The sequence below is a fragment of the Camellia sinensis genome, chromosome 6 (genome assembly GCF_055761805.1).
Source record: "Camellia sinensis isolate YWXY chromosome 6, ASM5576180v1, whole genome shotgun sequence".
Classification (NCBI taxonomy): domain Eukaryota; kingdom Viridiplantae; phylum Streptophyta; class Magnoliopsida; order Ericales; family Theaceae; genus Camellia; species Camellia sinensis.
Window position 1 is genome coordinate 138,606,695 of NC_138966.1, and position 13,790 is coordinate 138,620,484.

The 13,790-nt window shown below is 35.4% G+C and overlaps 1 pseudogene; it reads left to right on the top strand.

The window, feature by feature from the left end:
• The window catches only part of LOC114293167 (polygalacturonase-like), a 34,067-nt pseudogene extending 26,489 nt beyond the window's left edge, over positions 1-7,578 (top strand).
• Positions 7,579-13,790: the final 6,212 nt, after the last annotated feature.

Consider the following 13,790-nt stretch of genomic DNA (forward strand, 5'->3'; position numbering starts at 1 on the left):
GGTTATGAATTTTGAAAAGAGTTTGAGTTTTGAATTGTGTGTTTGATTATAAATTTTGAATTTTTTTTTTATCCAAATCATTATTTAAGTTTTAAACCAAACGCTAGCTGTTTTGATTTACGGATGAAACAATAGTTTGATAGAGTGAGAGAGAAAGAGACACTGAATTGTCTGTAATTGTGTGTGCAAGTTTACAAAGAGAATGCACTCTTTTTATAGAGAGGATATGATGCATTGGATGCCCACCGAAAGCATAAAGCATTTACAATATAAAAGATAAAGCTATGCTAAAGCTATAATGCTAAGCTATGAGGCTATAATAGCTATTAACAACTATACACTAATAGCTATGATGCTATAACAGCTATTAACAACTATACACTAACATCCCCCCGCAAACTCAATGAGGGAAAGCATCAACCAAGTTGAGTTTGGAAACAAGATCATTGAAGCGTCCAGGAGGATGAGCCTTAGTGAAGATATCAGCGAGTTGATCGACTGAAGCAATAGGGAGAAGATAAACAGTACCACAGGTAACATGCTGGCGAATGAAATGACAATCAATCTCAATATGTTTGGTGCGATCATGAAAAACATCATTGTGAGCAATCTGAATGGCACTCTGATTGTCACAATAGAGAGGGGTAGGACCAGAAAAAAAAACACCCATATCAGCAAGGAGCCAGTGAAACCAGAGAAGTTCCAGAGTAGTATCAGGAAGAGCTCGATATTCAGCTTCGGTACTAGAGCGGGCAGCGAGGGATTGTTTTTTCCTATGCCAAGCAAGAAGAGAATCCCCTAAGAAGAAGCAGAATCCCGTGGTAGAGCGTCGAGCCGTAGGATCCCCAGTCCAATCAGTATCGGAAAAGGCACGCAGTCCAAGAGAAGAGGAAGCAGAGTAGTGAAGGCCATGGAACAGAGTGCCTTTGAGGTAGCGAAGGATGTGGAGTAGAGCAGTATAGTGGGGAGTACAAGGAGCCGACATGTACTGACTGACAATGTGAACAGCATAGGCAATGTCAGGACGAATCACTGTGAGATAGACAAGACTTCCGACGAGTTGGCGATAAAGAGTAGTATCGGAGAGAAGAGTCCAATCGAGAGGAGTGAGACGAATCTGAGGATTAACTGGAGTAGAAGTAGTTTTGCAATCAGTAAGACCAGCACGAGCCAGAAGATCGGATGCATATTTGGCTTGGGACAAATAGGAACCAGTAGAATCATGAGAGACTTCAAAGCCTAAGAAGTAGTTAAGAGTACCAAGGTCCTTCATCTCAAACTGACGGTGGAGAAACTGTTTGAGGTGGAGAATACCAGCTTCATCATTACCAGTGATAATAATATCATCCACATACAGAAGAAGAAGAGTGGTACTATGAGGAGTAGTCCATATAAAAAGAGTAGAGTCATAGGAGCTAGAGGTGAACCCGAAGTCATGAATGGTAGAACTGAACTTAGCAAACCAAGCACGAGGCGCTTGCTTGAGGCCATAGAGAGCATGCTGTAGTTTGCAAACCTGATGAGGTGAAAAAATGGACCCAGGTGGAGGTTGCATGTAGACCTCCTCAAGAAGATGACCATTGTGGAAAGCATTTTTGACATCCATCTGAAAGAGCCCCCAGTAGTGAGCAGCAGCAACAGCAAGTAAACTGCGAACAGAGGTAAGCCGAGCAACAGGAGAGAATGTCTCCTCATAATCAATACCATATTCCTGGTTGAAACCCTTGGCAACAAGACGAGCTTTGTAGCGTTCAATAGAGCCATCAGAATGTATTTTGATTTTGTAAACCCATTTGCAGCCAATCGCAGTCTTGCCAGGAGGAAGATCAACAAGATCCCAAGTATGAGTTTTGTCCAAGGCCTGGAGTTCATCAGTCATAGCTTGCTGTCAAAGAGGATTAGTACAAGCCTCATGATAGGAGGTAGGTTCATAAGTAGAAAAGGCAGCAGATTCAACAATATAATCACGAAGATGGATAGGAGGTTGAGTTACCCGGCGTGGTCGACCCGTAGGAGGATCGGTGGGAGGAAGAACCGGTGGAGAAGGAGGTGTGGCAATGAGAGGTGGACCTTCAGGGAGAGCAGGCTGGACGGGATCATGAGTGAGCAAGGGCGTCTTGATGAAGGAGGAACCTGTATCAAAATCATCATAGAAAAGATCTATGAAAGGATTAGTAAACAATACATTAGTGGAAAGTGCGGGTAAGTGAAAGGAGGATAGGGAGGAAAACATTTGGTACTCCCAGAAAACGACATGTCGGGAGATACGAAGACGTTTAGAGAGAGGATTCCAACAACGAAAGCCTTTATGTTCAATTCCATACCCAAGAAAGCAACAAAGACGAGAACGAGGTTCAAGCTTGGTGTGTTCATGGGATTAAATCAGAACAAAGCAGGCAGAGCCAAAAACCCGAAGATTGGCGTAAGGAGGAGGAGTGCCATGCAGACGTTCAAAGGGAGTTTGATTATGGATGACAGGGGTAGGAGCACAATTGATAGTGTAAACAGCAGTGAGGGCAGCTTCTCCCCAAAAGTCTTCAGGGCAGGAAGAAGATAGAAGGAGAGTGCGAGTAGTGTCAAGAATATGCCTATGTTTCCGTTCAGCGCGGCCATTTTGCTGGGACGTGCCAGCACAGGAACGATGAGGCAGTGTACCATGACGCTGAAGAAAGGAAAGGAAATCTGAATCCCGATATTCCATAGCATTGTCAGAGTGAAAAATTTTGATGGCTTTGGAGAATTGGGTGTGGACCATTTGGGCAAATCTATAATAAATGTGTTTAAGTTCAGACCTATTTTTCATGAGAAAAAGCCAAGTAAACCGGGAAAAATCATCAATAAAAACAACAAAATAGTGAGATCCCCCCATAGTAGTAGTAGGGGAGGGGCCCCAAATATCCGAATGTATAAGATCAAAAGGTGCAAGGGAAACAGAAGTACTTTTATTAAATGATAAAGCAGGTTGTTTGGCAAGTTGACAGGGTATACAATCGAAACTATCTGGAATTACATGACCTAACTGTCCACTAGAAACCAAAGACTTTAAGCGATTAACAGAAATATGCCTTAAGCGACAATGCCAAAGATGAAAGGGAGATAATGAGGAAGTAGATGCAGGAGCAACGATCTGAGGAGAGACAGGAACATGAAAGTGAATGAGTTCATAGAGACGTCCATGCTTACAGCCGATCCCAATAGTCTGCCCCGTCTGAGGGTCCTGTACCAAATAATCAGTAGCAGAAAATGTGACAGTTAGACCAAGTTCACATAATTGACCAATGGAAATAAGGTTTAAGGTGAGAGCAGGGATATGATAAACTTGAGGTATAAATAAAGAAGATGTGGAAACAGTACCAACATGACGGACAGACATGAGGGAACCATCAGCAGTATGAATTGAGGGAATATGAGGAGATGAAGAGATGGAAGAAAATATAGTAGAACTGGAGGTCATATGATTACAACAGGCAGAGTCAAAATACCAAGAAGAGTTACCTGGGATCACAGACAAAGCAGTAGGATGAGGTGTACCAGAAGGGGAGAGAAGATGTTTGAGCATGGCCTCTACATCCGTTTGAGAAAAGCGAGGGGTAGACGGAGCAGGTGACTCAGAGAACTCCTCAGAGGCAGCAGCAGCAGTGTGATGAGACTGATTCCCGGAAGCAGCAGCAGCAGTGTGATGAGACTGATTCCCAGAACGATGAAAGCTCCCCCGGGAAGAGCCACCGTGAGAGGAGTGGCTATTGGAGGATGATCGGGATGGATTGCGAAAACAATCCTATTGCAGATGACCAGGACCAAGTTTGTTACAGTAGCGGCAGGATCTGACGGGGCAATTGACCAGGAGATGTGTTGAAGGAAGGCCCCGATTCTGACAATAGAGGCAGGCAGTGGTCCGCTGGGTAAATGATGGCCGGTACAGAGGAGTGGCAAGAACAGAGTCCACATAATGAGCTTGAAGAGTACCGAGACGAGTCTCCTCTAATAGCAACTCAGAAATTGCTTGTTCAAGAGTAGGCAATGGATGGCAATGAAGCAGAGAGGCACGTACGGGCTCAAAAGAGGAAGTAAGAGCCATGAGAAAGTGCACCAACCTTTGCTGATTGTGATAGATAGTAAATAAAACAGCATCTTCTCGATCATGCCAAGTTGGTTCTGAAAGAGCAAGCTGATCCCAAACAGAGTACATTTGAGAAAGGAAGTCATTAATGGACTGAGTGGATTCTTGGCGCATGCGGTGAAGTTGGTTCTGAAGTTGATATTGATGGGCAAGACCAGTAGTCTGGTATCGTTCTTTCAAAAAATCCCAGATGTCTTTTGCAGGAGTAGTTACATAGTCAAGCTGAAAGCGACCAAACTAAAAACTGATAGAGGTAACAGAGGTATTTCGAAACCAGGTAATGATTTGGTAATTCTTACTGTCCAATTCCTCAAGTCGGTCTTCATATGTAGCAGTAGTAGCTGCAGTAGCAGTAGTTTCATTAGTGTCACTGTCTTTCACGGGTTTGGTCACATCCCCGGTGATAATTCGCCAGAGCTTCTTTCCTTTGAGGAAGGAAGACATGGCTTGGGCCCAAAGAACATAGTTTGAACCATTCAAAATAACGGAAATGGGATGGGAGACATCATGACGATCCATAATAATAGTTGAGTCGGGCTAAATTAATAGGAATAGACCTGTAGAAGCAAAATTAGGTAAAACAGAGTGTACCAATGAGTCCGGAAGGTCGAAAATAGCTAGAAAAGGTATGCTGTGTAGAGATGATGTCAGCAAAATGTAAGATGATGTTAGCGGCGCACGTTAGCAAAACTAGCGCACGCTCGGCTCACAATAGCAGGATGGCGCAAGCGGGTGCACGATAGTGGAACGGTGCAGGCGCGGCTCATGGTAGAGGGATGGCGCACGCAGGTGCACGGTAGCAGGCGCGGCGCACGAAGGAGTAGACCTGAAGGCGCGTGAAGGCGCGTGTGAGAGTGGCGACGGAAGAAGAGACGCGCCGATCACAAAAGAGGCGCGTGAGAGCGCGTGAGGGAGTTTCTGATGATGTGCGTGGTGCCGTTGGAATCGTAAGGAGATTCCAAGCTATTTGGTGTAGTTCCACTGTGTACGGGACTAAGCACCAAAATTGAAAAATGCTAGAATTGTATACATGGGCTCTAATACCATGAAACAATAGTTTGATAGAGAGAGAGGATAGAGAGAGAGAGAGAGAGAGAGAGAGAGAGAGAGAGAGACACTGAATCATCTGTAATTGTGTGTGCAAGTTTACAAAGAGAATGCACTCTCTTTATATAGAGGATATGATGCATTGGATACCCACCGAAAGCATAAAGCATTTACAATATAAAAGATAAAGCTATGCTAAAGCTATAATGCTAAGCTATGATGCTATAACAGCTATTAACAACTATACACTAACAGCTATGATGCTATAACTGCTATTAACAACTATACACTAACAGCGGACAACACCACCTTAAACTCAAGGATCAAGCAATGATATGAACCCTCTTTTGATAATGAGAATTGTTCATCTTATATTACAATGCGTTGATTGTTAACTCATTATGGAAAGAAGAAGAAGAAGAAGAAGAAGAGATTAATTCAATAATCATAATTACATAAATTCATAATATTTGTGTTTAAAAAATATTGTCTAACTAATTCACAATATATATGCAGACACTGAGTTTTACAAACTCAAACAACATCTTAATCAGCGGACTGACTTCAATAAACAGTCAATTGTTTCACATAGTGATCAATGGCTGCCATAACGTGAAGCTAAAAGGAGTGAAAGTCTCAGCCTCAGGCAATAGCCCCAACACGGACGGTACTCACGTGCAATTATCATCGGGTGTCACCATCATAAACTCCAAGATCAGTACAGGAGATGATTGTGTGTCTATTGGTGCTGGCACTACTAACTTATGGATTGAGAATGTGGCTTGTGGTCCTGGCCATGGTATCAGGTACCAAATATAATTTTTATTTATTTATTTACAATTTACTTCTTTCAACTTAAAATATTTTCTATTAAAACTATTTTTTAAAATAATTATATTTGTAGTTCATGTACTCAATGCTTTTGTTCTTATCAATTAGTTCGATTTTGATTTTGAAATTTATGATTTGGTCTAATTGATTAGGCCAATTAGTGTCTTTTATAAAATTACATACATGAGCCATACGTTTTAAGAGCGAAATTATAATCTTACTTGAGTTAATGAGTTAACTTCAACTAACTTAGTAACTATTTTTCATCAAAATCTTTAACTAGCATTATCAATTAGACTAAATTGACACAAAATTCAAAATTAATGGTCAAAATTTAGCCTAAATGAAAGTGTAAAAACAAAAATGACAAAATGCAATGACTATAGGTGTAATTTGCGCAAATTTTTTTTCATAAAATGTTTTCTTATATTTGGTTGCTAACTTTGAAATTTATGCCTTGATGATGGTAAGGCGGTGACGGTAGTATTGTAGTGGGATGGTGGAAGTAGAGGTGGTGAAACTTATCTTTTTCACGTGTTAAAAGTAAAAACTATTTTTTATTAAATTAGAGTTATTATTTTTTGTTGACCATAAAAATAAAAATAAAAACATTTTCTATTATACAAAACACTTAAAAATGTGAAAACATTATTTACCTAAACAAATAGAGCACTAGTTACAATTTTTCGATATCTATACTCTTATCTAAAAGTTGAACTTGGTGTCCAAACTTTTACTTGCTTATTTTTATATTATGTGTCCCTTATTTTTCAATTTAAAAAAAAAAATTAGATAAATGAGAAATATATGCTTCAAATCTTAGATTTTATTTAAATAAATATTTTATTATATTATTTATTTATTTAAATTCCACACGTATCATGTGTATCAACGGTTAGTTTCTCTGTTGTTAGCTAGTATTTCATTGATGTGGTTATGACATGGCATGCCATGTGTGTGCAGCATTGGGAGTCTAGGCAAGGAATTGCAAGAACCTGGAGTGCAGAATGTGACCGTTAAAACGATCACATTCACAAGTACAGAAAATGGAGTCAGGATAAAGACTTGGGGCAGACCCAACAATGGATTTGTTAGGGGAGTTCTTTTCCAACATGCCATTATGGTTAATGTCCAAAATCCCATTGTTATTGACCAAAATTACTGCCCCAACTACAAAGGTTGCCCTGGTCAGGTATGCTATATGGTCTCATACATTAGAATAAATTTTACTTAAATTAGCTAGTAACAACTTACACTTTTCTTTTCTCTCATCGGTTTACTTTTCTTTTCTCTCAAGGTTCTCAAGCTGACTATAAATCTTACTCTTTTCTTTCCATTATCCTTTTTTTTTGTATAAGCAGATTTCGGGTGTAAAAATTAACAGTATTACATATAGTGATATTCATGGAACATCAGCAACAGAAGTTGCGATGAAATTTCTCTGTAGCAAAGCGCATCCATGTAGTGGGATAAGATTAGAGGATGTAAAGCTCACTTACAAGAATCAACCAGCTAAAGCATCATGTGCCAATGCCAGTGGAACCTCTTCTGGCATCGTTCAACCCATGAGTTGTTTGTAGGCAAATAAAAAAAAATTGATTTATTTTATTTTACCTTCTTCCAAATGTTCCTAGCTAAGATATTATATCAAATTTATGTATGAATGTTTTTGTATTGAAAGATTCGTTTTGGTCGAGCCTATGGGGATGTCAGCCAATTGGGTTTCGAGCTTAGACTTACAAGCAGTCACTACAACAAAAACATACTTTAGTGGCACTACACTAGTAGCATATTTTTAGAAAATGCCACAAAAAATGATATTTAGTGGCACGTTTTTGAAAAATGCCACAAAACGACAAACATAAAAGGCTCTAGTGACATTTCAATGAACAAGTGTCACAAAGCTACAACAAAAACATACTTTAGTGGCACTACACTAGTGGCATATTTTTAGAAAATGCCACAAAAATGATATTTAGTGGCACGTTTTTTAAAAATGCCACAAAGCGAAATATAAAAGGCTCTAGTGACATTTCAATGAACAAGTGTCACAAAACTATAACAAAAACACACTTTAGTGACACTATACTAGTGGCATGTTTTTAGAAATTGCCACAAAAATAATATTCGTGACATTTACCAACAGATGCCACTAAACTTTAGTAGCAATGGCATTTTTTAAAAAATGTCAGGATACTAAGTAGGTGCAAATTACTTTTTATGGCACTTAGGTGAAAAGTTTCATAAACAAATATTTTATAGCATTTTGAGAAATGTCACTAAGTCAAAAACTTTCCAAACTTATAATGGCATTTTTGAAAAAACAAAAAATGCCGATATATTTTAAAAATTTTTACAATGCAGTAAATGATTAAAAATAAATAAATTAAACTTAATATACACTAAAGGAAAAAGCATATTCGGCGACTAAATTTCCTGACCAAAAAAAATATTGTCGCTGAAAGTATAGCTTTCAACAACCAAAACAGTATTAGTAGCCAAAAGTAAAACTTTTTGGCGACTGAACAATTTTAGTAGCTAAAAGTCTACAATTGGCGACCAAAACTAAGTTTGGTAGCTGATTATATGGGTTTTAGTGACAAAAAAAATTTTAGTAGCCCAAAGTAAAGATTTTTGGGAACTAAAAAAATTTAGTAGCCAAAAGTCTACAATTGGCGACTAAAAATAAGTTTGGTCACTGATTATATGGGTTTTACTGACTAAAAAAATTTTAGTTGCCAATATTAAAGCTTTTGGTGACTAAAAAAATTTTAGTAGCCAAAAGTCTATAATTGGCGACTAAAAAATAAGTTTAGTCCCCAAAAGTGGTTATTTTTAGCGCGGGAGACCTAAAATCCTAAGGCGGGAATTAAATTTTTTGGTGACCAAAATTTTGGTAGCTGAAAGTGCATCTTCGGTGACCAAATCCGATTTTGGTCAGCAAAAGTTAAGTTTTTTAGCAACTAAAAAATAATTTGTAGCCAAAAGTATAGAATTGGCGACCAAAAATTATTTTTAGTCGCCAAAAGTGCTTTTTTTTTATTTTACTAGTAAATAGTTTATTTTACATAAATTATGTTCAATAAAATAATTATGTTTATACATATACTTTTATATTAATATAGATGTATGTACTATATAAATAATATATGTTGCATATATAATCATATGGTGCTATAGAGGTGTAGTCGGAAGAGTGTGGTGTATAAGGTTTATGGTGCGGGAGGTTGGCGGTTCGAGTCTCTGCAAGAGCGGATCAAATTGTTCTACAACGAATTATCGTCACGAATGGCAATTGATAGCGTCACGAATAGTGCCTACCATGACATTAAAGTGTCACTGAAATGTTTTAGTCTTGATGGTGTAATGACACTTATAAGTGTCACTAACTCTTTTTTTAATGGCACTTGATAGTGCCATAAATAATATCTACCATGACATTAAAATGTCATTGAAAGTTTTTAGCCATGATGGTGCAGTGGCACTTGCAAATATCTACCGTGGCACTCGTATCTACCGTGGCACCGATAGAAGTGGCACTTGTTCAAAATGCCACAAGACCAAAAAAATGTCATTAGAAGAATAGTTTTGTGACACTTTCAAATGTCACTAAACTAAGAAAATGTTGTAATGAGTATTGTCCAAACAACTTATGAATCTCTTATTTGGAAAGTACTTTAAATATTATGCTTTTGATCTACAAAATTGAGTACACATTTAGTTATTTTTTCCTCTATCCATCTCTTCAAAAGTCAATTTCTTCCTTTGTATTTTTTTTGTTGATCCCAATTAACAACAATGGAACAACGCAACGGCTAACTTAAAATTAACTAACATGTCTAGCATTGATTGGCTAGTCTTAGAATTGGGCTATTGCACTAGCCAATAGTAATCAACAAGATAGTTCGTTTAAGAATAAAATCTTTACCCTAGCTAACATCCTTGGAAATGTCATGGCAACCAATATATTCTACAAGTCCTTTGATATTTTACTCTCATAGATGTACTTATTGTTGTTAGGAGGGGAGTTGCAATTTGCACACATAGTACTCTTAAATTCAGTTAATAAAAATTAAATTTTTATTACAATTTTACCTTTGAATGCAATTATCATTAAGGATAAAATTACAAAAAAATTAAAATATAAGTGCACCCACCCTCCCACCTACCCCACTAGCAAAAAAAATTGATTACTAACAAGTAACATCAAATAGTTTAGTAGGAGTTTCTTTTCCCTGTCCAAAAAAAAAAAACTTTCTATTAATAATAATACTCAGATGGGATATCATTACAATAAAAACATACTTTAGTGGCATTACACTAGTGACATATTTTTAGAAAATGCCACAAAAAATAATATTTAGTGGCACGTTTTTGAAAAATGCCACAAAACGACAACCATAAAAGGCTCTAGTGATATTTCAATGAACAAGTGTCACAAAATTATAACAAAAACTTACTTTAGTGGCACCATACTAGTGGCACATTTTTAGAAAATGCCACAAAAAATGACATTTAGTGGCACGTTTTTCAAAAATATCACAAAACGACAAACATAAAAGGCTCTAGTGGCATTTTAATGAACAAGTGTCACAACACTACAACAAAAACATATTTTAGTGACACCATACTAGTGGCATGTTCTTAAAAAATATCACAAAAAGAATATTTGGTGGCATTTTTTAGAAAAAGCCATAGAGCCACAAACATACAAGGCTCTAGTGGCATTTCAATTAAAAAAGGTGTCACTTTACTACAACAAAAATGTCACCACAAAAACTTTTTATGAATATTTGCAATGGCATTTTTTAAAAAATGTCAGGACACTAGGTAGGTGCAAATTACTTTTTATGGCACTTAGGTGAAAAGTGTCATAAACAAATATTTTATAGCATTTTAAGAAATGCCACTAAGCCAAAAACTTTCTAAACTTATAATGACATTTTTGAAAAAACAAAAAATGCCAATATATTTTCTAAATTTTTAAAGTGCAGTAAATGATTAAAAATAAATGAATTAAACTCAATATACACTACAGGAAAAAGCATATTCGGCGACTAAATTTCCTAACCAAAAAAATTTGGTCGCTGAAAGTATAGCTTTCAGCGACCAAAACAGCATTAGTTGCCAAAAGTAAAGCTTTTTGGCGACTAAACAATTTTAGTAGCCAAAAGTCTACAATTGGCGACTAAAACTAAGTTTGGTCGCTGAGTATATGGGTTTTTGTGACTAAAAAATTTTTAGTAGCCCAAAGTAAAGCTTTTTGGTGACTAAAAAAATTTAGTAGCCAAAAGTCTACAATTGGCGACTAAAAATAAGTTTGGTCGCTGATTATATGGGTTTTACAGACTAAAAAAAATTTAGTAGCCAAAAGTAAAGTTTTTTGGTGTGAAAAAAAATTTTAGTAGCCAAAAGTCTACAATTGGCGACTAAAAAATAAGTTTAGTCGCCAAAAGTGGTCATTTTTAGGGCAGGAGAACTAAAATCCTAAGGCGGGAATAAAATTTTTTGGTGACCAAAATTTTAGTAGCTGAAAGTGCATCTTCGGTGACCAAATCCGATTTTGGTCGACAAAAGTTAAGTTTTTTAGCAACTAAAAAACAATTAGTAGCCAAAAGTATAGAATTGGCGAATAAAAAATATTTTTAGTCACCAAAAGTGGTCTTTTTTTTTTTATTTTGGTAGTAAATAGTTTATTTTACATAAATTATGTTCAATAAAATAATTATGTTTATACATATACTTTTATATTAATATGGATGTATGTACTATATAAATAATATATGTTTCATATATAATCATGTGGTGTTATAGAGGTGTAGTGGGAAGAGTGTGGTGTATAAGGTTTATGGTGCGGAAGGTTGGCGGTTCGAGTCTCCACAAGAGCGGATCAAATTGTTTTACAACGAATTATCGGCATGAATGACACTTAATAGCGTCACGAATAGTGCCTACCATGACATTAAAGTGTCACTGAAAGGTTTTAGTCTTGATGATGTAATGACACTTACAAGTGTCACTAACTCTTTTTTTAATGGCACTTAATAGTGCCACAAATAATATCTACCATGACATTAAAATGTCATTAAAAGTTTTCAGCCATGATGGTGCAGTGGCACTTACAAGTATCTACCGTGGCACTCGTATCTACCATGGTACCGATAGAAGTGACATTTGTTTAAAATATCACAAGACCAAAAAATATCATTAAAAAAATAGTTTTGTGACACCTTCAAATATCCCTAAATTAAAAAAATGTCATAGTGTATGCGGCAAATATATGATTGATAATGATATGGAAAGGGATGCCGAATATACAAATATCTATACGAAACTTCCCTCAAAATATCTATACAAAAATAACTTCGGAACTTGTAGTTATACTCAATATCTGATTACACCCACAAATACAAAACTTCCTTCATAAAGTACTATATCACAATGTATAATGTGGGAATTATAAAAATAATTAAAAGGGTAAATTATATTAACAGTCTTTATAGTTTGGGATTTGTGTCATTTTAGTCTTTAACTTTTTAATTACGACACATTTGATCCTGAATTTTGAATCTTACTTCAAGTAAGGACAACTAACATACCATTGCTTAATTTCAAGGGTAAAATCGTCATTTTGATAAAATATAAACTAATTTGACAAAAATAAATGTCAAAAAAATATTTAAAAATTTTAAAAAATTATTTCTACCCACCAAAAATAAAATTATGTTAAATTGATAAAAATTACATGATTAATTTTTAAAAATTAATTTTACATGATCATCATCTAAATACATAATAAAAATTAATTTCGTAAAAAAAAGAAATAAATATCTAAAAGATTTATCAATTTTATATAATTTTATCTTTAGTAGGTAGAAATAATTTTTAAAAATTCAAAAATAATTTTTTAACATTTATTTTTGTCAAATTAATTTATGTTTTATCAAATTGACGATTTTGCCCTTAAAAAATCCAATAATATCTTCAATTGTCCTTATTTGGAACAAGATTCAAAATTCAGGGTCAAATGTGTCACAATTAAAAAGTCAGGGACCAAAATGACACAAATCCCAAACTATAGAGACCGTTAGTGTAATTCACCCTAATTAAAATGTGTAAATAGAAGTTTTTCATAACTTTTTAGGATTGTTTCATTTTGAACAAAACATTACGTGGTGCTACACGTATCAATTGTTATACTAATTAGTGTATTAACATATACTATGACATTATCATTTCAAAACTTTGACTTCACATATTATACAAATTATAAAGACCCACAATCTTTAAAATTATATCACATTATCTGTTAGTACACTAATTAATATATCAATTAATATATATAGCATAATTCAAAACCTTATAATTATAAGAATACCACTTCCATGTCAAAATGTATTTTCTGAATAAATTTTAATATGAATTATTTTCCAAAATAATACACATCATGCACTTTCGCATTATTTGTAAGAAAGGGTCGTTTGTTATCATTTTATTATTTTCCGTTGTTTTTGCACGGAATAAATTGAAACAAATAAAAAATAAATCAAAACCAAAAAAAACAAAAAAAAAAAGAAAAGTTTTGTCAGGTAAAGTTGTGGAGTAACCATGACACCTTTGGGTCAGCATCTTAAAATTTAAAGATACAAAATATTAAAATATAAATAAACATTTTTTCTTCATAAATTTAAAATTCAAAGCCGTTCATCACCATAGTAATGCTCCTACTTCCCCTTGCTCTCACCTAATAGAATTAAGATTGTAAATTAATTAAGTTATTCACGAACAGGTT